Source organism: Furipterus horrens, unplaced genomic scaffold (assembly GCF_987537825.1).
Source record: "Furipterus horrens unplaced genomic scaffold, mFurHor1.1.pri manual_scaffold_8, whole genome shotgun sequence".
Classification (NCBI taxonomy): Eukaryota; Metazoa; Chordata; class Mammalia; order Chiroptera; family Furipteridae; genus Furipterus; species Furipterus horrens.
Window position 1 is genome coordinate 11,650,848 of NW_028327178.1, and position 26,766 is coordinate 11,677,613.

Below are 26,766 nucleotides of genomic sequence, written 5' to 3' on the forward strand. Positions count from 1 at the left end.
CAACTTATTTCACAGGATTTGAGATCTTGGTGTATTGGAATAAATCAGAAGACTAGGTGGAGCTTTGAGCCTAGAATGCTAGGTTCTAGCCCTGCCTCTTACTGACCATACGATTAAATCCCTTACCCTAAGTGTCCTTTTTTCATCTATGAAATAAGAGGGTTATGGTCCCTTCTCACTTCCTGCATTAGGGAGTAAGATGTAATTATCCCTATTTCACAAAGGAGGTATGTAAGATACAGAGAAGCTAAGTCACTTGTTCAGGGACAGGACTAGAAATAGGTCTCCTGCATCCTGGGCACTTCTGTCTTGTTCATCCCTTTCTCTCTCTGAAGGTTGTTGAGCTTTTTGCTCAAAAATGACTCCTTGGCTTGCCATGGCATCTGAAATTTCCAGCTCTCCTCATTTCTTTAACTTCAGCCAGGGAAGACGTTGTGAAGAGGGAGGTGCCACATTGAAAGGGGACGTATAACCCACCGAGACGTCAGTGATGCCCCAACCGTGTCATTCTGGTGCAGAGCAGCAGCTGAGGGACGGGAACCCAGCAAGCATGTTTCCAGGGGCCATCCAAAAGCTGATTTGGGACGTGGCCTCTGTGATTTATGGGAAGCAGTGTCCCAACTTAGTCAAGTATGAGTGAGTCCGTGTGATATCCGTGTAGATCAGTGATTTTCAGCCCTTGTGCCACAGCCCAAGGCTGTGCCGCACGAATTGTGCCGCAAGAATTTTTAAAACCTGCAGTATCAGCCCTGGCTGGTGTGGCTCAGTGGATTGAGTGCCAGCTTGAGAACCAAGAGGTCGCAGGTTTGAGTCCCAGTCAGGGCACATGCCTGGGTTATGGGCCAGATCCTCAGCTGGGGGTGTGTCACAGGCAACCACACACTGATGTTTCTCTCCCTGTCTCCCTTCCTTCCCCTCTCTCTAAAGGTAAATAAGTAAAATCTTTAAAAAAAAAACCACCCTGCAATACCTGCCTAATTAGGGGTACTGACCTCTTTTTCCTTAGACTATAAAAAAAAGACAACAGCCAACACAATAGCTTTCCAGTGTGAATACATCAAAATTATACCTATTTTTTTTGTCAAATCAGCAAAAAATGCATGTATTTTATGGTGTGCCACAGAATTTTAGTAATTAGTTTATGTGTACCATGAGATTGAAAAAGGAGGAAAATTGCTGATGTAGATCATGAATGTGAAGAAACAGCATTTAATAGGAATGAATAAAAATATTTCTGCAGTATATTTCCTCTGTGAAATGGAGACCTGTCATTTAAATACCAAATGCAACTCAGTCTCTAGGTAATTATTAGATAATTATTACAGCTGTTTCCATGACAGCAGGTGGCTGCTCCACACGGGCCTTGGGCTTTGTCCTGTGGGAAGGACCAGCTCTGAACTAAGTTCTGGGCCTCGCCTGTTGAGTAGTCATATACACGCGGGTAGGGGAGAGGGGAGAATTGCACATTTCACAAAGGGGAATGGGTTGGAGAAATTAATGTGTCTTAGGAAGGCGTAAGTGGAGTAAGCTTAGAGGGGGCTCTGGAAAAGAAGGCTGTCTGGCTGATTCATAGACGAGGAATACGAACAGATAAAGAGATAAGGGGTCAGGGAAAAAGTTAGCCTGCTTATAGGAGGGGAAATACAGAGTTTAGAGCTGTTTAAAGATGGGATCGAATGGGATGGATTGGACTGGTGGCACTTTTCCAAATCATCCTGATCTGGCATGTGTTTGAGTGTTTTTTGAATTTTGATCAGTGTGTTTCCTCATAATATGTATGCTGACATCGAAGTGGTTCAGTGACCCAGGGGTCCAAATTCATGAAATCGCTTTAAAGAGACAGATAGCCAGGTTTCTAACCATGCAGTTATTTGGCTACATTCAGGTCCCACTTAAGAAAATTACCTGGATTTAAGATAATCCTCAGAGGATTTTGGTTCCATTAAAATTTTTGAGCCCAGGATAGATGTAATCCTTGATTCCTCGTTTAATAAAACGTAAAGGGAAATGGGTGTGCACACATCAGCACCCTGAAATGGCAGATGATTAGAAATAACTTGATTGGAATACATTCAGACAGATAGAAATACACTTGAAATCATTGGGTGACATTTCAGCTGGTTGTTCCCACTTCCCTTGTTCATTCTGATGTGAAAAAAGAAAAAGAAGAATAGGAATTTTTCTTTCATAGAGTTTTACAGAAGTATTTGCATTAGCCTATATTCATGGTTGCCAAGGCATGATATTGCTCACTGCTTCCTGTCAGGAAAAGATTTTAACCACCTACCAAGTGGCAAACACTGCCCTGGTTGCTTTGAAATTAATGGGAATGCAAGACAAGGACCCTGTTCTTGTTAAGGAGACAAGGCTAAACCTCTGGGAAAAATGTAAAATATTACATATTAAATATCTTCATGTTACAGTTTTCAAACTAGTTTTGCAAGCACCTTTTTATTTGAGACTAGCCATCTATGGGGTGTTTAATATGTCCCAGATATCATAACACATTATCTCATTTAGTCTAAGAGCCCCGTGAGGTCGGTACTGTTCTCTTTACAGATGGATCCTCCTGGCAGTTCTGAGGGTAGTCGGAATCAGCTTTTGAAAAAGACTAGGAAACAGGCTGATGGAGGCTAAATGACTTCCATCTGGCTATTTTACCGTAATGACTTAGTCTTGTTAACCCTTTCTCATGGACCAGTCCAAGTGGTACCAGCATGTGATGTTTCCGACATTGTGTTAGTAATGGTACCTTTATACCGATGCTTTATTTATATCCAGGGTCTAACACTTTGTGTTGAATAAGCAGGATACTTTGCAATGAGTTTGTTTAATGGCCTGTGTAGTCTCATAGATTCAGAACAAGAAGTGGGGGGAGGATGACCCACCAGACTTTGAGAGGGCAAGTAGATTTGATTAAATGGAGAACTTACTTAAGGAGCTGGAGCCGAGGCAAGAAACTTCTGCTGTCTGTTCCAGTGCTGTCAGCTCAGGCCGTGTGGTGACGTGTGTGGGTGTGGCTATCTTAGATGTGGTACTTGGGAATAAACTTTGTGGCAGAATCTTATGCAGCAAGTTTATTGAGTGTATTCAGGAGAGACATCTGTAAGGGAGTAGGGAAGGTGGGATGGGCAGAGGGAGAAGTCAGCCTGTGTTTCTTTCATAATGGGGCCTCAGCTGATTCTGCAGGGAGCTCTGGAGGTGGGATGGCCCTTGAGAGTTGTCCCATATTGAGTCATGGGGACTGGACCTTTGTATCCCTTTATAAACCAGTCACTGGTCATAGGTGGTCCCGTCGGAGGCTCTGTCATCCTGGGTGAGGCAGATCCTTGCTGTTGAGGGCGGTTCTGAATGATGAACTCAGCGGTGAGTCCCAGCACCTGGTATTCTTAGCGGCGGGGGCATGAGTGTGTCAGCCCTGAAGAGGGGATCTGGTGGAGCACCTTAGTGTGCTGCTCAAACCCACTTCCTTTTTACAGGAAATTCACCTCCCTGGGAACAGTGCATATTGAATTCTGATTGGTCTTGTTTCCTGGGAACTCGCAAATGCAGGTTTAGTGGGAAATACTGCAGCTCTTGCTGCTACAGTCGATCTCAAGGCTGTCATTGATGCTTGTTACTGCCCTTCTTTACGATTCATTCTAGATACCCCTTAACCCTGGCTAGCCCCTCTGCTAGTCTAGGTGTCTTACCTCCCAGAGCGTCCTGAGCCCCCCGATTATGTGCCATTCTTATCCATTCACCATTAATTGGTAAGTGTGGGCACATCATGAGACTTCACAGCAGACCACCAGATAGCCTCACACATGCCTCTCTACTTTCTCTGTGTAGCAGAAGGAAGCTCCTTCTGTGGGCCGGAGTCAGTTACCCTTGCCAGCAAGCTTGGTTCCCTTGTTTGCTCACTGGTCTCTTGGCATGAGGAACCCAGAGTAATTGGGTGGCAGCTGTAGTTCAAAGGGACTTCTACTTTGTCCCCAGGGGGAAGTATTGCTCCTTTGAGAATTAGGACCTTTAGACCCACAGAACCTAAACTTGCATGGCTAGCAAGCATCCTGTTCAGTGCCTAGAACAGTATCTGGTACACTAGGCTGTGTTCATTGAATGAATGAATGAATGAATGAATGCTGGCCAAGCTTGGTTTTACTTCTTTGTAATTTCCATCTTGATGCCGTCTTTTCCACTCTCCTCCAGAACTGCTGGCTACTGAGCCCTCCCACGCCCTGTGGCTCTGTCACCCGTTTTCCCCCTTGCACACTCAGTTCTCACCCATCTGGGCCTCCTGACCTTGCTCCTACTCTTTCAGGACCCTTGCTGGGAAGCTGGTAGATAACACGTGCTTCATTGTCTATGGTGCTCATTATGCACTTACCAGGGTCTTTCTGGAAGAAGTGCTTTAACACAAAGGTTTACCCCTGATAGCTGTCAATTCTGGGCCAGCTACAGTTCAGAAGAGGAGCTGGATTTAGGGTGTGAGGGAATTTGACTGTCTTTCAAATCATCCTCGGCTGTCTGCTGCTTATTCTATTTATGCTGAATGAAGTAGAATTGAGAGGGAAACCTAGATTCAAAGAGAGTGTGTATCTGGGAGCTAGAACAAGAGATTTCAGGATATTCCAGCTACGAGGGAGGAACCATCAGCTGGCGGACCAAGTCTTTAAGTTTCTAATGCTGCGGAATGAAAACAAAGATCTCTTCTTCAGACTTCTTCCCTTACAGAATTTAATGAGTAGAGTGGGGTTTTTGTTTTCATGGCCCTTTTAGAAAACATGGCTCTGTATCTAACAGTCTCTCCTATGACAAGAACTTACTTATCACACACTGGGAAGGTTAGGAGCAGAGCTCTAAAGCCCTAAAGGCTTCAAAACCACTGTGTCGGTGGCACTCACTTCACCCCATCGCCTGTCCTGCCAGGGGTCCCTGCTTCCTGAAGACTGACCCCAGGATCTGAGAAGCGTAGAACATGAGAGGCTGGCCTCTCCCTTTCCCTCCCAATGCAGGAACCGTGCCATCATCTTGAAAATCTCATTACTCCTTGAGGCAGCCCATTCAATTACTTTCAGGCTAGTAGGATTGGGAAATCCTCTTACTTGTGACTTCCACCTTAGTCTGTGTTTGGCCCTCTAGAGAACAGGGAGACAGATTCAGTCCTCTACCTGTGCCAGGTGCAGCTCCAGCAATCTCTTGCTTCCCTTACTCAGCCTGCTCTGCAGGCCAACAGCGCACCAGGCAGTGTTGACTTAGTCACGGAAGCTTGTACCTTCTAGCTGAAGGTCCTCTGCCCTTCCTCCGAAAGCACATGAATGTGGGTAAAAGATACAAATGAAGACCACAGTTTTTCGGTTGACTTCGTGTGTGACAGAGTCTCTCTGCCTCTGGTTCTCTGCATCCTCATTTGGAGTTTATGGCTCTTATGTTGAGTGACTCTAAGCACCATAGAAATAATCCTTGTGTGTGTGTGTGTGTGTGTGTGTATGTGTGAGGAAGAGGGTGGGGTAAGATGTTAGGAAAGCAGAATGGCAGAGATCTAGATTATTCTATAATTGACAAAGAAATTGACTTCTGAAATTTTAGCAGAGTTCTCAAATAAAGCCTCTGCACATACTGTAGCCATAATCGCTAAATTTGATTAATCATTGAAGATTGAGTCCAACTTTCAAATGCTGTCCCCCTGGACACAGCATCATGCATACGTTTAGCTGGCAGTATTTAATGAATGTGCACTGAATGGATAATCCTGTTGCTGGTTCTGCATGGAATGCACTATCTAAGCCACCAGCAAATTTGAGATTGACTAGGAGAGACAAGTCAGTGATATCAGTAAAATGAAAATAATTGTAGCTACCATTTATTGAGTGCCTACTCATTAGTCAGCTGTTATATAATTCATGCAAACCCCACTCCCCCACCCCTCACTGTAAAGCCCTTGGGAAGTGGATATTACCAGAGGTTCTGTTACCAGTGTGTGCCAGAGCTGGGACTAGGGTCCAAGCTTTTCTGACTGCATAGCCTTGGTTATCTCCATGAAGCCCACTGCCTTCCCCACAGGGACGGGGGCAGAAATATGTCACAAGGCACACAGCAACTTTGTGCTGAAAACACCGTGAGTTCAGTCCAGTCCACACAGTCTCACTGCTCATGCAAACACCTTATGGAAGAAGTTCAATTTAGTCAGACATCCTGAAGGAGGTGACTCTGGCTAAATTGTCCAGAAATGGAGAATTCTAATTCACAGGTAAATAACTTGGCCTTCCTTTGGATTTGGTTTGCTTAAAGATCAAACACGATGGAAAAATGGAAAAGCTACGCTCCTGCCTCTTCTCCCTTTTTCCTTCAGCAAGGAGAAAGTCTGATTAAAAGGAAGGAGAGGGGGCCCTTTCTCTCTGGGTCTCTCCTTTGCCTGTGCTGAGGCAGGAAAACGCATCTCCCTGTTCATTTCCTTCCTCCCTTTCCCTTCAGATTGGAGCTCCTATCCTGCACTTTGTGGTTTTCACTTAACGAATGTTAATGAGATGACATTGTAATCACCGGATTTTATAAATGTCTCATCCACAAATTGGACCACAAAACCCAAATGAGCCAGCTGAGCATCTATTCCATGAGCCTGTGTTTTCCCCACAGTCTTAACCAGAGAATGTAAAACATGTTCTTGGTTAGAAGCTGTTCAGGCCCGTGGGTGTTTGTTGCTGAGGACAACCGCTCTCTGCCCAGCCCTAACTCAAGTGGCTTGTGGGGTGTGAGCCTTTCACACATTCCTGGGTGCTGTAGGGATTTAGGCTTGATCAATTATACCCTTTTCAAGTTAACGCTAGAAAAATGAGAAATTGATTTTTTTGACGAAACAATATTTTAGAAATTCAGGATATAAAAATGGGATTTGACCTCTCTTATCAAGTCAGCCATCATCATGATGATTACAGTCGACAATTACGCCATATTTTGTATGTCACGGCCTGACACGATCAGCTTGTCAGATATGTTTCGGGGGGAGGATAGAGCAAAGATAAAGCATCCAGCTGTGACTGCTTTGTGGTGTGAAAAGGAGGTCTTGGCGGATCCATCTTGTTCAGCAAATCTGCTGGAGGGAGCATCCCCCGATTCGGCCAGCAGGATCTAACAATCTGGCTTAACCTCTCCGCAGAGATCTATACTGAATAATTTTTCTGGTGTTTTATATTTTTACTCAATATGCTTCTATTAATACCCAAATCCTAACCAAACAATATGCAAAGAGATAGCTTATATTGCAGTCTATTGACTTACTGTTGGGTTAAACAGCATTTTGAAGGGAAAACTGAACTTAGCTCACTTTTCTATCCTTAGCATTTAGTGCATTGCTTGGCCTAGAGAAAGGATTTAATTCACATTCATTTAATATTTGTAAATTATAGTCCAACCTTGGAACCTTCTGAAAAATAATCCTAGGCTTCTCCACAGCAGTAATATGAAAGAAATCCCAATTCTTTACAGTTTGCTAATAAAAAATGTTATTTGCTTTGGGTAAATGACTGTTTGAAAGGTGGTTAGTTAATCTAAACATTGAGTGATGTAAATGATATAAGAAATAACTATCATGGAAGGAGAACATAAAAAAAAAAATGGTTTAAAACGACCACTGACTCTGCATCTTCCTCCACAACTAAGAAGGAATACAACTACCTCAAAACTAGAAAATCAAGCTGCATGGAAGTCCAACAAACAAATATATAAAGAAAAATACTCATCCAGACAGATAGGAGGGGTGGAGCCAGGGCGGAGAGGACGCAGTGTAGTGGCGGCAGCGGTGGCAGGCAGTGGCAGGCAGTGGCAGGCCGGCAGAAAGCAGGTACACATTTTAAAAAGTCAGGAGGGACACCTGGGGAGTGTTCCCAGCTCCTCACCAGACCACGCAGCTCATGGTCCCAGCACCAGGGAAAATCAAGCCTCATTGCTTCTGATTGTGCAGACCACTGGGGGTTGGGGCAGAGGCAGAAACTGCTGGTCTCTCATCAGAGTCCACTTGTTTAAAGGGCCCCCGTGATCCTAGAATGTCCGCAGACCCACCCACTCTGGGAACAACGGCCAGGGCAACAGCTAGAGAGGTACCAGTCCAATATGGAAGTGGGAGAAGTGCCTGGAAAAGGGGTGAGTGCTGGGCAGGCGGAATTGTTTCCTCTCAGACCCCTCCTCCAAATACAGCACCACAACGTACTGATGAATCCCTAAGGCACTGCCCTTTACAACATAACAGGATCGACAATTCTACCTTCTACACAGAGGCAAACAAACACAGGAGCCTGTCAAGATGAGGAGACAGAGAAGTATGGTCCAAAAGGGGGAATGGATCAAGGTTTCAGTGGGAGAACTAAGCAACGAGGAGATAGCCAACCTAACAGGCGCAGAGTTCAAAACACTGGTGATAAAGATGCTTACAGGCTTGACAGATATGCTTGAGTACGGCAAACGCATAAGAAGTGAAGGCTATGCTAAGTGAAATGAAGGAAAATTCACACAAAACCAATGATGAAGGGAAGAAAACCGGGGTTCAAATCAATGATTTGGAACATAAGGAGGAAAACAACAGTCAACCAGTACAGAATGAGGAAACAGGAATTGAAAAAAATGAGGAGAGGCTTGGAACCTCTGGGACAACTTTAAATATGCCAACATCCGAACCATGGGGGTGCCGAGGGAGAAGAGGAAGAGCAAGAAATTGAAAACTTATGTGAAAAAATAATGGAGGAAAACTTCCCAAATTTTGTGAAGGAAGAGACATACAAGTCCATGAAGCACAGAGAGTCCTGGGTGAGCTGGACCCAGAGGGGACCACACCAAGGAACATCATAATTAAAATGCCAAAGGTGAAAGATAAAGAGAGAATCCTAAAAGCAGCAAGAGAGAAGCAGAGAGTTGCTTACAGGGGGGTGCCTATAAGACTATCAGCTGATTTCTGAAAAGAAACTTTACAGGCAAGAAGGGACTGGCAAGAAGTATTCAAGGTAATGAAAATCAAGGACCTACAACTAAGATTACTCTATCCAGCAAAGCTATCATTTAGAATGGAAGGACAGATAAAGTGCTTCCCAGACAAGGTAAAGCTAAAAGATTTCATCATCACCAAGCCATTATTATATGAAACGTCAAAGGGACTTACTTAAGAAAAAGATCAAAAGTATGAACACTAAATTGACAACAAACTCACAACTATCAACAACTAAATCTAAAAAATAAAAACAAAATCCAACTAAGCAAACCAGAATAGGAACAGATCATAGGTATGGGGATCATTTGGAGGGTTGTCTGCTGGGAGGGGGAAGGGCGAGAAATGGGGAAATGGTGCAGGGATTAAGAAGCATAATTGGTTGGTACAAAATAGAGGGAAGTTAAGAATAACTTAGGAAAAGATGAAGCCAATGAACTTACATGCACAACCCATGGACATGAACTAAGCAGGGTGGGATTGCTGGAGGGAAGGTGGGTACTGGGCAGAGGAGAGCAAAGGAGAAAAAATTGGGACTACTGTAGCAACATAATTAATAAAATATACTTTAAAAAAAAGAATAGCCATGGGGATGTAAAGTACAGTATAGGAAATGGAGTAGCTAAAGAACTTATAAGCATGACCCATGGACATGAACAATGGTGGGAGGATTGCTTGAGGGAGTGGGGATGCTGCGTGGAGGGGGGCAAAGGAGGAAAATTAGGACAACTGTAATTGCATAATCAGTAAAATGTAGAAAAAAAAAAAAAAGACCACCACCACCTCTCTTTATATGTGGGAATCTGAATGATTGTATCTTTTAACTTTCTCGCTATTTATTCCCAAATATTTGGGATAAATGGCCATTTTCTTTTTTTTAAGTATATTTTATTGATTATGTTGTTACAGTAGTTTCATTTTTTTTCCCTTTGCTCCCCTCTGTCCAGTACCCACCTTCCCCCAGCAATCCTACCCACCTTAGTTCATGTCCATGGGTCGTGCATATAAGTTCTTTGGCTTCACCCTTTCCTGTATTATTCTTAACTTCCCCCTATCTGTTTTGTACCAACCAATTATGCTTCTTAGTCCCTGCACCATTTCCCCATTTCTCGCCCTTACCCCTCCCAGCAGACAACCCTCCAAATGATCCCCATATCTCTGATTCTGTTCCTATTCTGGTTTGCTTAGTTGGATTTTGTTTTTATTTTTTAGATTTAGTTGTTGATAGTTGTGAGTTTGTTGTCAATTTAGTGTTCATACTTCTCATCTTCTTTTTCTTAAGTAAGTCCCTTTGACGTTTCATATAATAATGGCTTGGTGATGATGAAATCTTTTAGCTTTACCTTGTCTGGGAAGCACTTTATTTGCCCTTCCATTCTAAATGATAGCTTTGCTGGATAGAGTAATCTTAGTTGTAGGTCCTTGATTTTCATTACCTTGAATACTTCTTGCCAGTGCCTTCTTGCCTATCAGCTGATAGTCTTATAGGCACCCCCCCTGTAAGCAACTCTCTGCTTCTCTCTTGCTGCTTTTAGGATTCTCTCTTTATCTTTCACCTTTGGCATTTTAATTATGATGTTCCTTGGTGTGGTCCCCTCTGGGTCCAGCTCACCCAGGACTCTCTGTGCTTTATGGACTTTTATGTCTATTTGCTTCATCAAGTTTGGGGAGCTTTTCTCCATTATTTTCACACATAAGTTTTCAATTTCTTGCTCTTTCTCTTCTCCTTCTGGCACCCCTGTGGTTCGGATGTTGGCACATTTAAAGTTGTCCCAGAGGTTCCTAAGCCTCTCCTCATTTTTTTTCAATTCTTGTTTCCTCATTCTGTACTTGTTGATTATTTATTTCTTCCTTATATTCCAAATAGTTGATTTGAACCCCGGTTTCCTTCGCATCACCATTGGTTTTGTGTGGATTTTCCTTCATTTCATTTAGCACAGCCTTCACTTCTTCCCTTATGTGTTTGCCATACTTAAGCATATCTGTCAAATCTGTGAGCATCTTTATTACCAGTGTTTTGAACTCTTATCTGTTCGATTGACTATCTTCTCTTTGCTCAGTTCTCCCACTGGAAACTTGATCTGTTTCCCCTTTTGGGCCATACTTCTCTGTCTCCTCATCTTGCCAGTCTCCTGTGTTTGTTTGCCTGTATCTTAGGTAGAACTGTTGCACCTGTTACATTTAAGGGGTGGAGCCTTAGGCATTTGTAAATACAGGGCGACTGCTTCACCCCATTGTGGCACTGTATGTGGGGGAGGGGTCTGAGTGGGAACAATGCCGCTTGCCTAGCACTCACCCCTTTTCCAGGCACTTTGCCCACTTCTGTATGGTGCCTCTCTAGCTGTTGCCCTGGTCATCGTTCCCAGAGTGGGTGAGCCTGTGGACGTTTTAGGACTGTGGGTGCCCTTTAAAGAAGCGGACTCTGCTGAGAGACCAGCAGTTTCTTTCTCAGCCCCAACCTCCACTGGTCTGCACAGTCAGAAGCAATGAGGCTTGATTTTCTCTGGCGCTGGGACCTGACCCGGTGCAGTCTGGTCTGGTGCTGGGAGTGCTTTCCAGGTGTCCCTCCTGACTTTTTAAAATGTGTGACTGCACTTTCTGCCGGCCTGTTGCTGCCGCCGCTGCTGCCACTACCACACCGTATCCTCTCCACCCCAGCTCCACCCCTCCTACCTGTCTGGATGAGTATTTCTTCTTTATATCTTTGTTTGTTGGACTTTTAATGCAGCTCGATTTTCTGGAACTTCTGGTTGTCTCTATTTTTGGGGTAGTTGTATTCCTTCTTAGTTGTGGAAGGAGATGCAGTGTGTCTGTCTATGCTTCCATCTTGGCCAGAAGTCTAAATGGCCATTTTCAATACAGTTTATTTAATCACTGATTTAAATTCATTATGATTATGTATTATATGGATTCTTGGGTCTGCTTTTAGAATTTCTGTCCTAGAATAGAATGTATTGATTTTTCTGTCTACTCATCACTAATAATACACTTTTAATTATAGTAGCCTTTTTATATGTTTAATATCTGCCAAGGCTAGTCATTCATGACTAATTATATATATATATATATATATATATATATGCTTATTTTTGCATAGCTTTTCTTTAGGCTGAACTTAATAGTCATTTTTGTTAAGTTAAATTGTGTTTTGCTTACTCTCTGCCTTCTATTTCCAAAATCTGGTTGGAATTTTAATTGCAATTGCATTAAGTATATTTATTAATTTGTGGGAAAGTTGACTAATTTATGATGTTATATCTCTCATTATGATGTTATTTTTTTCCTCTAATGCTATGGAAGCAACAGTGTGTAGCAAGAAAACAACCAGTCAAAAAATCAAGGTGTGTGAATTCTACTGTCTACCCAGTGTTAACTGGGTGCCTGCTTGTGCCGCAGTTTGCTCGTCTCAGATGTTGACAGTCAGTAATACTTTACGTATCTAAGGATGTATTGTTTATGGGCTGGTTTAGCTCAGTGGATTGAGCGTCGGCCTGCGAGCTAAGTGTCGCTGGTTCGATCTTCCAGTCAGGGTACATCAGAGAAGGAAAACTCTGACTCCAAAAAACCTCCGCTGCCTTGCGGCATACCTCTTCAGGGGAAAGGCTAAGGGAGTAAACCCCGACAGAAAATCCGGAGCCGGAGTCCCTAAGGCGGTTTGACGTTGTAGTCAACACCGGCAACTCCTGCGGCGCACCTGAAGCCAAGCTGTATTGACTCCGTCTTTCCCTTGGACCCTTCAGCTGCGAAGAGAGGGGGGGTCTACTGCATGGGCAACAGCGGACCCTCCATATTACCCTGCCCAGGCTCTGTAGCTTCAGCGTCATCGCAAGATGTCGATTCAACACGGGAGGAGACAGATACCGTGTCACTCCCGAGTCGGACTGCACAACCATTCTCGGCGGTGCAGATAGACTCTTAAGAAGCTACACCATCGTCTCTCGAGACGGACGGCTGCCGACGACGGAGTGATTTATTATCCTTTGTTTGATGAAACAAATTCTAGGATTTTGTGTCAGATTAAAAAGTGAAATTTTAACTCAATACATAGAGAACTTCTTTATTTTTAATTTAAGATTTTATTCATTTATTTTTAGAGAGGAAAGGAGGGAGAAAGAGAGGGAGAGAACATCGATGTGAGAGAGAAACATCAAATGGTTGCCTCTTGTGTGTGCCCTGACCAGGAACCGAACTCACAATCCAGGCATATGCCCTGACCAGAAATCGAACTGGCGACCTTTCAGTTTGTGGGACGACCAGCCACACTGGTCAGGGATGTTTTTCTTTATCACAATGCTGCCACCTGTTTTATCTCTTGAGCTTTTTGTATGTCCCCAAACTGGCAGCAGAAGAGGTCAGGTCCAGCTCCTGGAGTTATTCCGATAATTCTTTTTACATAGGCTGGGCATTGGGGTGCTCTCTCCCGTCTGGAAGCTCTTGGATACCATATAGGCTATTTTCTCATAGAAGCTTTCACACTCCATGTAATTTTGTCTCTTAAGAAGGCTCCAAGTCATTCTGGTTTTTACCCACTTTAAGGCAGAAAACTTTTTTGTACATGTTCCATTTTGAAGGATGTAAGGCTTCCAACAGGAGGAAACAAATCTTTGTAACTGTTTCAGTTTCTGACTTTGTTTAACTTTGACTTTTCTCTCCTTTAAGTCACTCAATCATCCTCCTTTACTGTCTTCTACACTTTGTTAAAGATGGTTTCAGTATGTCCCATATATGAGAAAAATATCTCCAACTAAACTTCCACCTTAGTTCCCAGCAGGCTTTGTTTGCTGATTAGGTCACAAAGGTTTCTGGAAGCTAAATCAGGTATATTAGTGTTTGTGACTAAAGTTGTTTAGCTCTAAATCTATATATCTGTGAAATCTGCTATAGGATGAGAATGAGTTTTAAATTGATCTGTAAGTGTTGAACAACTGTGTCCACTAAAACATTTTAGACATTTCTTCCGACTGTCACCTCATGTCATAGGGTGGTCAACTTTCATATTTTCTACACACACGTTTCTTTTTCCTTCAGTGCGGTGCATGCCCCCCAGCCGGAAAACTCACTTACGAAAGGTCAATATCCTGGCACTGAGTGTCTCCTTATGTAGGAAATGAGTTCATGTACACCAGGAACATCTTTAGAATCGGTTGACTTTGGAGGTGACATTTGATTTGTTTCTGAAACTGTTGTTGAAGGCATATCCATTTACTGTCTATAGACACGAAAAGCTTTATAAAATGTAATTTGAGGACATAACTCCCACCATCCAATAATACTTGGGGCTTTTGCAGTATGGATTTGCTACCTTTCAAGGGGAATAATGATACCTGGAGCACACCTGAGTCTGCATCACTGAACTGTGTTCTGTGGGCTGATGGGTCCTGGAATTACTTGGTGGCTGGGGTAATATTGTAAATGGACATAAGAGGTTGAATTATGGCCCCTCAACTATATGTCCACCCAAAATGTGACCTCATTTGTAATAAGGGCCTCTGCAGATATAATCAAGGTAAGGTTTTAGAGATGAGATCATCTTCAGTTGGGGTGGGTCCCAAATCCAATGGCAAGTCCTTAGAAGGCAAGAGAAGATGAAAAAGATAACAGACACACACACAGAAGGCCCTGGGAGGAAGGGGCAGATGGAGTCATGTGACTACAGGCCCAGGTATGGCGAGGCTTCTGGCAGCCACCAGAGCAAGGAGAAAGGCATCAAACGGTTCTCCCTTGGACCTTCCAGAGGCATTCAACCTTACTGATATCTTGATTTCACACTTCTGATCTCCAGAGCTGTGAGAGAATAAATTTCTGTTGCTTTAAGTCACGAAGTCTATGGTAATTTATCATGACAGCCCTAATAAACTAATATAGTAAAGGCCGTCAAGTGAAATATTTTACATATAGTAAGGAGCATGTTACTTAAAGCAAAGGTTGGCAGACCATATAGCCCCTTGGGTCAAATCTGAATGCTTATTTTTGTAAATAAAGTTTTATTGGAATACAGCCACACTCACTCATTTATGAATCATCTCTGGCTACTTTTGTGCTGAAACAGCCAAGATGAGTCATTGTGACTGAGATGTAAGTCCCACAGTGATGAATATATTTACTAATATATATATTAGTAAATATATATATATATATATATATATATATATATATAGTGTGTGTGTGTGCGTGCGCGCACGCGTGTGTGTGTTCAAATACATATTTACTCAAGACAGACAGTGATAGGGAATAAGGAATTCTGTGTTGGGTTCTTTAGCCATCTTTAATATATCTGTTTTGAAAATCTATATGTTTATATTTTGAATTTGCTTAAAGTCACATCTCTTCAATGAAAGTGGAGATATTGATTAAAAGAAGTTTAACAAAAACACCTGATCTATAGGATTTGTGTAGCCTCAAGGTAGATTGTTTAGTTCAACCTCCTTATTTTGACTTCTTGGACTTAATGTGAATTGGAAACATTATTAGGTTGGTAGGATTGAGTAAGCAATAAACATGCCCTCAGAATAAGAGGAAGAGCTATCTATCATTGTATTGAAGGTCCCGTCTCTCCCAGATGGTCCTAAGTTCTTTTTATTTGATTAGCAATGAGGATCTGATTGGATGGGTTTTCTCTCTTGATGTGTGAAATTCTCCCAGGTCCTCAACGATGATTCATGCTTTCCTGTTAACCTTTGTGCCCTTTTATAAGCCTTTTCAAATTTTCTAGGGAAATAAGGATTTAGAAATTTGGTCACTGAACGTCTACTTGAACATTTCTGATTGTCTTTGATAAAGATTCCCTTTACGAAAAATTTTCATATCTCTTGAAAATCCATCCACTTTAAGGGCTTTACACAGGGGAATAATCATGGAGGTACAGACATCCAGTTACAAATATGTTGGCCAACGCACAATCAAAAATGGCAAAGAATCTAAACCTAAATTTGAAGAACAGTGGAGAATTGGTTAAACTAGGTATAGCACTTCCATACTGTGAACTTATCCAAGAATGTTTAATGACATGGAAGGTTGCTCTTGATATACTTTTAATAGGGGAAACGCGGAAAACAACACTGCGTGGTGTAGAGTAAGCACACACTCAGAAAAACAGCTTTAAGTGTTTTACACACACACGCACACACACACACTTATATGTATTTGCTTCTCTCTGTTTTATAACTTTTTTTTCAAAGACTATATTTGCAATAAGAAAAAGGAATTAGATTGAAAGTGAGCAGACCATTCTTTCATATATTTTCATCTAGAATTGAAACTTGTTATTGATATAGAAATAACTTTTTTCTTCTGCTTGCCAGAAAAATTGGTAAAGGACTTAAATTGTTGCTTATTAGAAGACATTTGGACAAGTCACTCTCTTCTGAGCTTTGGTCTCTTTGTTTAGAAATGAGGGTGCTGAATTCATCGAATCTCTACGTTCCCAGCCACCTCTGACACTCCAGGTGGCGTGAGAGTGTTCAGAGCAGCCTTTTAGTCAGGCTCCCTTACCAGGAACAGTGCGCTCAAACTGGGGGATACCTCAGTTGTTGAGGGGGGTATCAGCCACCCTCCAGGCCTTTGGACCCTGGGGAAGGCCCGCTGGAGAAGGAGTCCACACACTTGCTTACACTAACCCAGAAAGCCTGTTCCCTTATGGGTCTGGGGGCCTTGAGTCTAGTTGGCCCTGTTATGAGTGGGATTTCTTTAACCCTCTTTGTCTCGAACAAGCCGAGGCAATGCAGTTTCTTAGGGAAAATTTTTTACTTTAAAGTTTTAATTTATACGAATCGGCCCCAGGTGAAGAGAGCCTGCAATGAACTTGGTGTCCTTTTCACGGTTCGCGGAAGTTTGTGAAATGTTTTGTGTCAGAACATCTTACCGTTTCTGTGTGAGGGGGTGGCGGGGGAGTCATCAGATCGGTAACTCGCTTTCAGACAACATAAGCCCCGAGGGTTTAATGTGGCCTCTGTGATTTTTGTGGTCTTCACCCGAAGTTACTGGGGTCATCCTCTTGTCCCTGCCTCACTCCTCAGTGTCTCTGCCTGCACTCCAACATGCCCTGGAGCTGCCCAGGGCAAAAGACATCCCCTAGTAATATTGAACTGTTCCCCAGTTAGAGACTCTTATGAACTTTTTTCAGGATAGGCAATGTGAGTTTGCTCACCTTCTGCCCCCTCCTTGTATAGATATCCTGCCCAGGGTGGTGCACAGTGACCAGTAAGGGTTTTAGGTTTGAATTACAGAGCATTGCAGCAGGCCCTCTCAGAACGCAAACCGATTTACCGAAGGCAGGGTCTTTCCAGATACGCTCTATTTTCGTTTGTTTGTTTTGTGCCCTTCACGAATGCTTTTGCTTGAAATTACTATCAGCCAGGCTCAAGAACAGGGTGTGCTTTGGGTGTTAATATGCTGGGGCATTCTTAATGTTGGAACATGGAAACTGAGGAAGGCAATTCCTAGGACTGTTCATTCATTCATTCAGTCAACAAATACTTACTGAGTGTTGATCACAGTGGTGTCTGAGCGGCAAGGTCAGAGCACAGTGAGGACTTTTGGGGTCTGTGGTACAGGCACAGGGATGGGAAGGGAGTAACAGAACAGAGTTGAAGTGATTGATAGACTATGATGTGTCTGCATGTCTGTCCATTCGTCCATCTACTCAAAAAATACCAACTGATAGCCTCCTAAGTTGCCTGTGTTTGTATAGGCATGGGGAACCTGGTGTGACTCAGACAAAGTCACCTGCTGTGTAGAAGGTAGAGCTTATACTATGTGTAGCAGGAGACGCAGATAAACCACGACTGGACAAATAAGTACTGCCATTTCAAGTGAGGAGAGAAAATGCTGTAGAGAACAATAACGCAGGTTATGGGATGAAGGCTGATGGGACATTCAGGAAGGCTCCATGAGGAGGTGGCCCGAAGAGGGATTGGAAGGGGGTGAAGATGCATGGGAAGAGCCCCGGACCGAGGGTCAGGCCACACTCTCATTTTAACTCTGACACTAACAGTGCAACGTGGATCAAGTCCCTCGGTGTCCCTCCCTCACCCTGTTACTGATACAGTAAAATGATGTATGTGACTGTACCATTTAAGAATAATGTACTTAATGTATTATTACTAATAATGTTAAGGCCTGTTGTGTGATTTGCATTTAAAGTATCTCTGGCAAAACTGTGTGTGGGAAGTACTTTTTCAAATATATTTTATTTATTGATTTGGGGGAGGGCCGAGAGAGAGAGAGGGAAACATTGATTTGTTGTTTCACTTATTTGTGGATTCATTGGTTGTTTCTTGTATGTGCCCTGACTGGGAATCAAACCTGCAACCTTGGCATATGGGGGTGACACTAACCAACTGAGTACCTAACCAGGGAGTTGGAAGCACTTCTAGTTTTTGCTGTTAGTTCATGTCTGGAGACAGCCAAGTCAGACCTTTCTGGTGTTCTACAAATCTCCAAGGAGAAATCTTCAAAACACTGAGAATGAGAAGAGGAAGATGCCCTTCATCTTTTCACTGGGTGGAATGTGTTAGTGTGTGCATGTGGGGCCTTTCTCGTGGACAGAAACAACCCGCAGTTTTCTCCAATGCACAATAAAACGGTTTATTTAAAAACAATGCATTCAGTACTGTGTTTGGCACACGAGGCAATGCGGCAGGCACATTCACACTTCACAGGTACACACGTGGGGAGCTGTCAAAGCAAACCATTGCATTTTCTTCACAAACTATAGTCGCAATGCACACGCAGTTACCTCTGTAAAAGAAAGATGATCATCCTTGTTCACCAAGATGCTGACAATATTTACATCAAAGCTCCGCAGTCCAGCAGTGCTGGCTTCTTTCAGGTCTCCACGGCCCTGTCAGTCTGGCAGCTTGTTTGTAAGGGCAGGCGACACTGCCTCTCACGAGACACGAGTCTGATTCCTAAGGACTGAGGCTTCTTCTCAAGAGCAAGAATGCTTCTGATGGGTTTGGGAGGGAGTGAAGTCGTCAGTGCCAGTCAGTCAGCATGAAATAGCATTTTCCAAAACTAATGCCTCAAGTGTGTAGGGAGCAGGGCTCCATGGTTATAACAGTATCAGAAGCATGTATTTTTCCTGGACACGTACTTGCTCATTTCTTTAGTAAGTTACATTCACTGTTCTCCTGCCTTTGGACCTTTTGTTTCCATCGTTATAGAGAGCTTTGTTCCTATTTCTACATTGACATAAAATTATTTAATATAATACTAAAATGAAATGGTGAAACCAAGTAGTTTAAGTGAGAGAAGATATCACAAACATTCTTTTGTCTGGATTTCTGATTCCTGCTTTCACAAAGGATTGTCAACTTCCCATCAAAAGGATGGTGGCAGCGTGGTGTGGTATAGCAGAATCAGCGTTTGGTGGGGCCAGAGTCTAATTCTAGGGAACTAGCAGGGAAGTAAGTCACTTCCTGCTTTCGGATCCTCAGTTTTCTCATCTTCACGTTGAGGTGCTGATCTGGAATCCAGACCTGAGATAATGACTAGGTCTGTGCAGCTCTGTTGTGTCCTATGTGAGCAAGCGCTGCTGCCTGGTGAGAGTTCGATAATTTTGTTCTGTGTCCTGGGAGAATTTCAGTGCTAATTGCTCATGCTTGATGATTGGGTCTAAACCCATCAATAAACCTTCCCAGGGCTCTTGGCTGTCAGGCTGCTTCTCTGCATAGTTGGGGCTCAGATCTGGATCTTAAAATGTGGTTAAAGAGCATTTCTGACACGGAGACCGATTATTGTTAGTCTTGCAAAATGGTCTAGATTCCAGATTTCAAAGGGGAATCCCCCTCCCCCTTCCTTTCTGAAAGCACGTCAGTGACTTTACGCCACCTGCACACATTGACCAGACCTCTCTGCTGTTACCTACCGGTTCTCCTTTCCCGCCTTCCTAGCTAACAGGGTTGTGAGAGTGGCTGGTCACTCCTGGCTGGTTCTGCTGTGAGCTTGTTTATAATAAAATGGGGCCTGCTGGGAAGTCCCCTCTGCTTAGGTTTATGGACTTCTAACCTCTTTGGGGTCTGGGAAAGAGCCAGAGAACTTTGTTCCCAGGCTACATGTAGTTCGTTGTGAATACAGAAAAGCATCTGAACATGTACCGGATTTATTTAAAACAAAATGTAGCTTATTCAGTATGAGAAACAAACTCATTTAGATGATTTAAGGAGAGCAGAAAACAGAGGCATACCCTGGCCTTTTAAACGTAATACAGAAAATGTCCAAGTTGAGTTTCAAACCTTTACAGTCTAGCAAAGCCTTACTGAGCCTATAGGATATTTTACTACAGCAAGGGAAGTAGATTTGGTCCTTTATCATCTAATTTTGATTTACTACACAAAGAATAAAAAATAGTGGCCACTTACTGGGTATGAGGAATTAAGTACATTTTTTCCCCAGCATTGCCTTCCAAGGGTTCTAATTAAATCCACCCAAAAATCACTTCTATCAAAACAGGAACAAAACCAAAAACACCCCTTTAATTTGCAAACAAAGCTTGCCTTGGGGTTCACCAGGGTATCTGATTTCTAAACACTCAGGAAGTAGGGTCTTCCCTTAAAACGAGCTGAGGAAGAAGGGAAATTGTACTGCTCAGCACCCATGGAGCTGCAGCCACCAGATGTTGGTTGGGAGTTTGTGTTTTTCAGGGTCCAGCCTTAACTTGCTTAGCTAAGGGCAAGGCATCACATGACGCCTTCCTCTGCAGAGTTTGTCTGGTGGTCTTATTAAGTGGTGTTTCTTGCCCGTTTGGAACTTTTCTGAGGGCAACGAAAGCCCAGCTGAGTGCACACTCAAAACCAGGGCACGAGGCATACTTAGCCGGGCCGCCCCTGGTGGGGTGCAGACGTTTGAACTAGGGAGCCTCTCCAGGTGTGGGAGAGCTGGGGACACTTACTGGATGTCTTGTTCTTCCCCTGCTCCTTTGCGGGCACTGATCTCTGGAGGCCTGTGAATGGTGTGCTGTGTCAGAAGGATGAGAAGCAAGTGCAGAAGGAAGATTAGAGAAGTGGGCAAACAGGCTGCTACTATAGGATGTGAAAAAAGATAAGACAAACATTGTTTCAACTGGCAGTTGAATAGAAGTGTTTGTGTGGAAGGTCGCCCTTAGAAATAAGACAAACCATGGCTGGTACTTTCCTAAGGTAGTCTGTTGAAAGGTTTCTAAGAGTCATGTGGCTAAGAAATATATATACACATAGAATACCTTAGGGCCCTTAGCCTCTGGGACCCAATAATAGGCTAAAAATTAGTAGAACTAATCAAAGTAGAAATGCTTACTTGCGGGGAAAGCGTACCCGGGGGTTCTTGCAAAGCCACAGCTAGCCTTTCCTGTTTGGTACTCATTGGCTCAGAAGTTGGTCTGCTCTTGAAAACCTAGTTACTTTCAGCTGGTTGACATCAACTTGGCAGGTCGAAATTGGTTATTTACCCCACAGAAACTGGCAAGCGCTACAAATCAGGGCTTCGTTCTCCAGAGCCAGTGGTTAAACATTTAGCAGGGCACCAAAGAGCTGAAATTGTCTCGGAATCTCACAGAAGGGAAGTCAAAGGAGCCCTTTATCTCCTGTGATTAGAGGCCCTGCATGTGCACAGCTACAGAAGGGAGCCTGGCCAAACCTTCGTTAGGACGGGGGCGCCTTAGTCAGCAGAGGCTCGCACACGGCAGCCAGTGCCTACTGACCACCTCTCATATGCGTAGTTGGTCTTAGAATTTTAGCTCCTGAATTTTTTTTTTTTTTTATTGGTTAATTTTAACCTGAGAATGTTTGTATTTTGGATATTACCTGGAGGTTGGGAAATCAGACCCTTTTAGGAATATTTTAAACTCTGGGAATGACACACAAGTAGAATATAAATGTTAAATTTCTCTATTTGTAAAGATAAGTTACCTGAGATCTGCCTCTTAGTTTGAAATATAAAGAGCTGTCCTTGGGGTCAAGTATATTATAGTTATGTCTCTCCACTGTATCCTCGGGCTTGCATCCATTCTGACTAAATTAACCAGTTACTGTTTGCTCACAAATTGTTGACTGGTCAATTCACCCCAAATGGCTGAATGACTGAGTCACTAAGACTATGTCTATGTTGCCATGTATCCTGATAACTTCAAGGAACAGATGTGCTACTAATCGTATAAGCAGTGATAAGCATTCAGCTACTTTGGTCATAATGGTATGTATGACTTTTCTACATATTGTTGATTCCCAAATGCTGGCTACATCAGAATCACCTGGGATGTGTCAGCTGGGTTTATCCCAGGACATTGAGTCAAAGGTCTGGGGTGGGGAGTAAGCGCTGTATTTTAAAGAGCTTCTCGTTTCATCCAGCATTGTTTGCTGGTGGATCAGCAGCATAATCCAGGTCCTAACCCTATAACCCCACTGTAATCTTAAATTAGAGTCAGTTATTCTACCACCGGCTCTTTACTGTGATTCCACTGTAATCAACAAGAGAGTGAGCATCATTAAAGATGAAAACATCTATTTAAATGCATATATCTTCAATAATTTATCACAGTAAAAAGACGTCTTAAGAAATACCGCATAATACAATAGTGACATTCTTACATTTGCTGTGGCAAAGCAATCCAAGTGTGAAAGAGGCATATTTAGTCATTTTGTTCCTTGATGTCAACTGACTTGTGGCCTTGATTAATTGGACCACAGATCCGAGACAGGTCAGTCGGGTGGCCCAGGGGCTCTGAGTCCCCAGTGCTTGTGATGCTCCATCTGGGTTTTCCAGGCACATACTCGTAGCCCCAATTCTCTTTGAAAGCACGAGGACAGTTCTGCACATTCAGGGAGAAGCAGAGGCCAAACAGATCCTTTTGCCTGGCACATTCACACAATTAGGGGAGAAAAGATATAGAGATCTAGAACTATACAGAAAATTGCTCAGCCTGTCATTTTGCACATGAAAACCCAGCCCAACTTATTCACTGTTATTTGTACATCTTAGCGTATTGAACTAAATGCAATAATACAGTCTGCTGTTGAAAATCCTTACATTATGGAAGACATTGACAAAAGGTATTTCTTACCTCAAGGGCCCGAGCTGAAAATTATGCATATGGAGAAGTATATAACCATCTACTTCAGTATTCAGCTTTTAAATTACGCGTACATATCACTAAAACAAGGTTTAAGATGAATAGATTACTGGAGAAGATTCCAGCGGTCACCTGGGAACTGTCAGTAAATGAATTGTGATTTACCAGAATCATAATTTACCAAGAGGGTTTTCTCTCATTTTAGGGGAGAAAGTATGTTATTACCAATGGACTGTTTTATACATAGGCAAGCATCCCCTTCATTATTTTGCATTGGGAAATAAATAATTTGGGAGGGATCCTTTTTCCTCCTTTATAGCCTTTGTAACTTACTTTTTGTGCCTGTGAACTCCAGACTAAAATCACTTTCCCTTTGAGCTCATCTTCATTTGATGCTGATAAGGCCAAGAAGTGCTAGATGAGGAGCCATAACTTCTCCTCTGATTACCTATGCAATCTTGGGGAAATCACTTAGCTTCTCTCTTTCTCTAGTTCTTGTTTGTAAAGGCAAGAATTAGGACTAGAGATGCTCAAAGGCTGTCCCATTTTCAGTGTCCTAGGGTTCTACAGTTCTCTCCCTGCTTCCTTTGGCCTCAGGTCAACACCTCCTTGCTGTGCAAGAACGTCTAATAATTATACTTTGCCCAGCGTCAGAAAAAATGCTTTTCCTTTACTTGGCTTCCCCACCAAATAGGTTAGTCCTGGTGTTCATATTCATGGATAACTTGAGACTTGGGCACAAGGAGGCTGAGGCACCCTCTCCCTTTACACATTCTGGCTGGTAGCCCACGGTCAGGTGCCTGACATTAAAGTCACAGACAGATGGCACAGTGGTCACAGTCAGCACTGCTAGGTATATGACACTGCTAAACACAAGTACGGTTACAAAGGTCAAGGACATTTCAGACATGGAAGCAAAGGCAGAGGAATTATAGATGTTTAATTATCAGATATGAAAAAGATCTTCTGGGTGTGGGAGGCGTTCTTGATATCACATTTTAACTGTCTCCCTTGGAACTACATGTCTGCATATAACATTCATATCGATCAATGAAAACTGAGGGGCAGCATGAAGCAGGTTGCTCAGTGTTTGTGGGTGGTTTTCCCTCTGCAGCTGAATTGGTTATTGGTATTGGTGCCATGTATAGACAGCCTTGGGGGCTTTATGGTGACATTTCTTCCTGTAGCTGAGGGTGGATTCTGCAGTGAATATCTGCAAAGACGAAAGGTTCTGACAAAAGAATGCACTTAACCTAGAAAAGCAAGGGCAGTGAAAAAGCCCAACCGATTCAACTACAGGTTCTGACTTCCCAGTTCACTGCTCTTTGACCACACAGGCCCAGAAGTTTTGGTTACTTCCTCTACTGCCTTTCCTGTCCTACTCAGGGGACCCACCAACTCTTTTGGTCCTGACAGTGGTTATATAGGTTTAATCTTTGAAATATTCTTTAAAAACAAAAAGAGATTTTGTATGATCAGCTAGAGGTTGTTTTTCTCTAGGAAGGAAATGTAGGTTGGGGGCATAACAATAAAAATAACAGTAAGAGCTGCTCTGTTTTGAGTGCTTACTACACGCTGGAAACTGGGGTAACTGCTTTCCCCACATATTGCATCTATGCTTTATAATAGGAGGGAGACAGACTGTATATAAAGAATTTATAAGTTATGAGAATTGTGGCTACCCACTGTGGGAGGGCTTAGAATTTTCTTCAGAGATTTTTAAAGAAAAGGAAAGGATGGTCCTTTTGGAACACTCAGGAAGCCCTGCCTGGAGACGGGATAAACCTGATCTCTAAGCCCTTCTAGTTCTGGAAGGTAAGGCCGTTTCCTCAGCATTTCGAGTTCTTGTAAAAGTGATAGATGGAATGATGCTGGGCGATGGGAAAGCCCTCTCACTCTAGACTAAGACAGAACCAAGGGAGAAATGAGATTTAAAACAACAGCAGCAACCCCTCGGCATTGTGATGAGGTCTAATTTAAATGGTCCGCCATAGACCCGCTCCCTGGTTTTAGGGATTCTGGTTCTTGACCTGCCTGGTTTCAATGTGTCTACATATTTACATTTAGTGAAATCTAATGGGCATGTTGGGATTGAAACTCTAGAGTCAAATGTGGCCTGAGTAATATTGGCCTTAATATCACTTAGCTGTAACCAAATGAACTAAGTGCTTAGGAAGAGCCACGTACACATGTGTCAGTTATCAGTCCCACAGTGATTCTAACAGAGGACAGGACGAGAATGCTGATACTGTCCTCTTCCAAGTGACAGGGAGCAAGCACGCTGTGCTTTCGCTGGGCATCAAATTAAACCATTGAATTAAAAAATTAAAAACTATTTCTCCTTCTAATTATTTAAAATATCAAGCTTTTGTAGTGTTTTCCATTTTGAAATATCTATTCCTATCCCCATCTATTTGGATGATTGCCACCCATCAGTTGATTTGTATGGGTTTTCTTTCACTAGTTAATATCTGGATCTATGTAGGCTTCTCTGATTAGCTTTGAAAAAATTAAAACAAGACAGTTTCCCTTCAGAACCAGGCAGAACACGAACAGAAAGGCTACGTTTTTCCTTATTGCATTTGGCTTAATTTTAGGTATTATTATGTCTTCCCAAAGAGGAATAGTGAGCTGATTCCTGAACTACAGCAGTTACTTTAAACAGTATTTGTAGCATTGCAAGAGATCGAGACGAAATTTCTGGAAGAGAACAAGCCACCCCACCCAAATGTATTACAGATATGCTTGACTGGCAGTTGGAAAGAACAACGAAACTTATTAAAATTTAACATCCACTTGGCCAGACTTCGGGCTGAATTGGAAGAACAAAGTGCTGCTCGGTGAAAAGCTAGAGATGGGAGTGATGTGATTTCTACTCCTGAGGCTGAAATAAAGGAAAAACGAATGGCCCACTAATTCCTCCATGGCAGGTCTGCACATGGCAAATTCCAAGACTTATTTAGTACCAGATCTTGCCACTACACAGTGGCATTTCATTTTGAAATGCTTAATTTGTCGATGTACTGATCTGATTTCAGTGGAAAGAGAGAATGTCCAATGTCTGCAACTGTCTTAAAGAGAGCAGATGGTTCTGGAGCAGTGCTGCCGGACACAGTGATAGTGAAGGTGACGTCACCTCAGTGCTCGTCACATGGGGGCCTGGCCTGGCCTGGCCAACCTTGAAGCTTCTACTCTGCTTGAATCCTCCGGTTTTTGAAGGCTCTGAGTGGGCAACATGGTTCCCACACGTTAGGATATGTGGCCTCTGAGCATCCTTCTTCCTTCTGTCTGTGTCCCAGGCTCTTAAGTTTGACTCATTGCTTCTATGATATATTCTGAGAGAGCTTCCAGCCCAGTGCTTGGGTTGGGATTGTGGGAGGCACTAAACCCAGGCTGGACTGTCCTTGCAGATGTGGCGATGGAATGGTTTGCCACAGTAGCACTCTGCCAAGTGCTGTGGACCCCCGACACAGGCTTTCTTTGTGATGAAGACGCACTGCATTGTATGCCACCCACCACAGAGGGACCGCTCTGCTGTGCAATGACCATCGGGACCAGTGAGAACTTGGTCAAAGGCATTTCTTAGAAAAGTAATCATAAGGACATCCGTCATGATTTGCTCGGTTTGTCATGAAACATCCAAGTTGCCCAGAGTGTCGAACACATCAAATACAGATGCACCACACACAAGCAAAGCTAATTCACTATGATTCCTAGCAAATTATTAAACTCCATGGTGGGGGGTGGTGGGGGGACCGGTTGTAGG

The 26,766-nt window shown here is 43.1% G+C and overlaps 1 long non-coding RNA gene across 1 annotated transcript in view; it reads left to right on the plus strand.

The window, feature by feature from the left end:
• LOC150002524 (uncharacterized) overlaps nt 1–26,766 on the plus strand; it is a 66,275-nt gene that overhangs the window by 20,283 nt on the left and 19,226 nt on the right. The gene's annotated exons all lie outside the window — the stretch shown is intronic.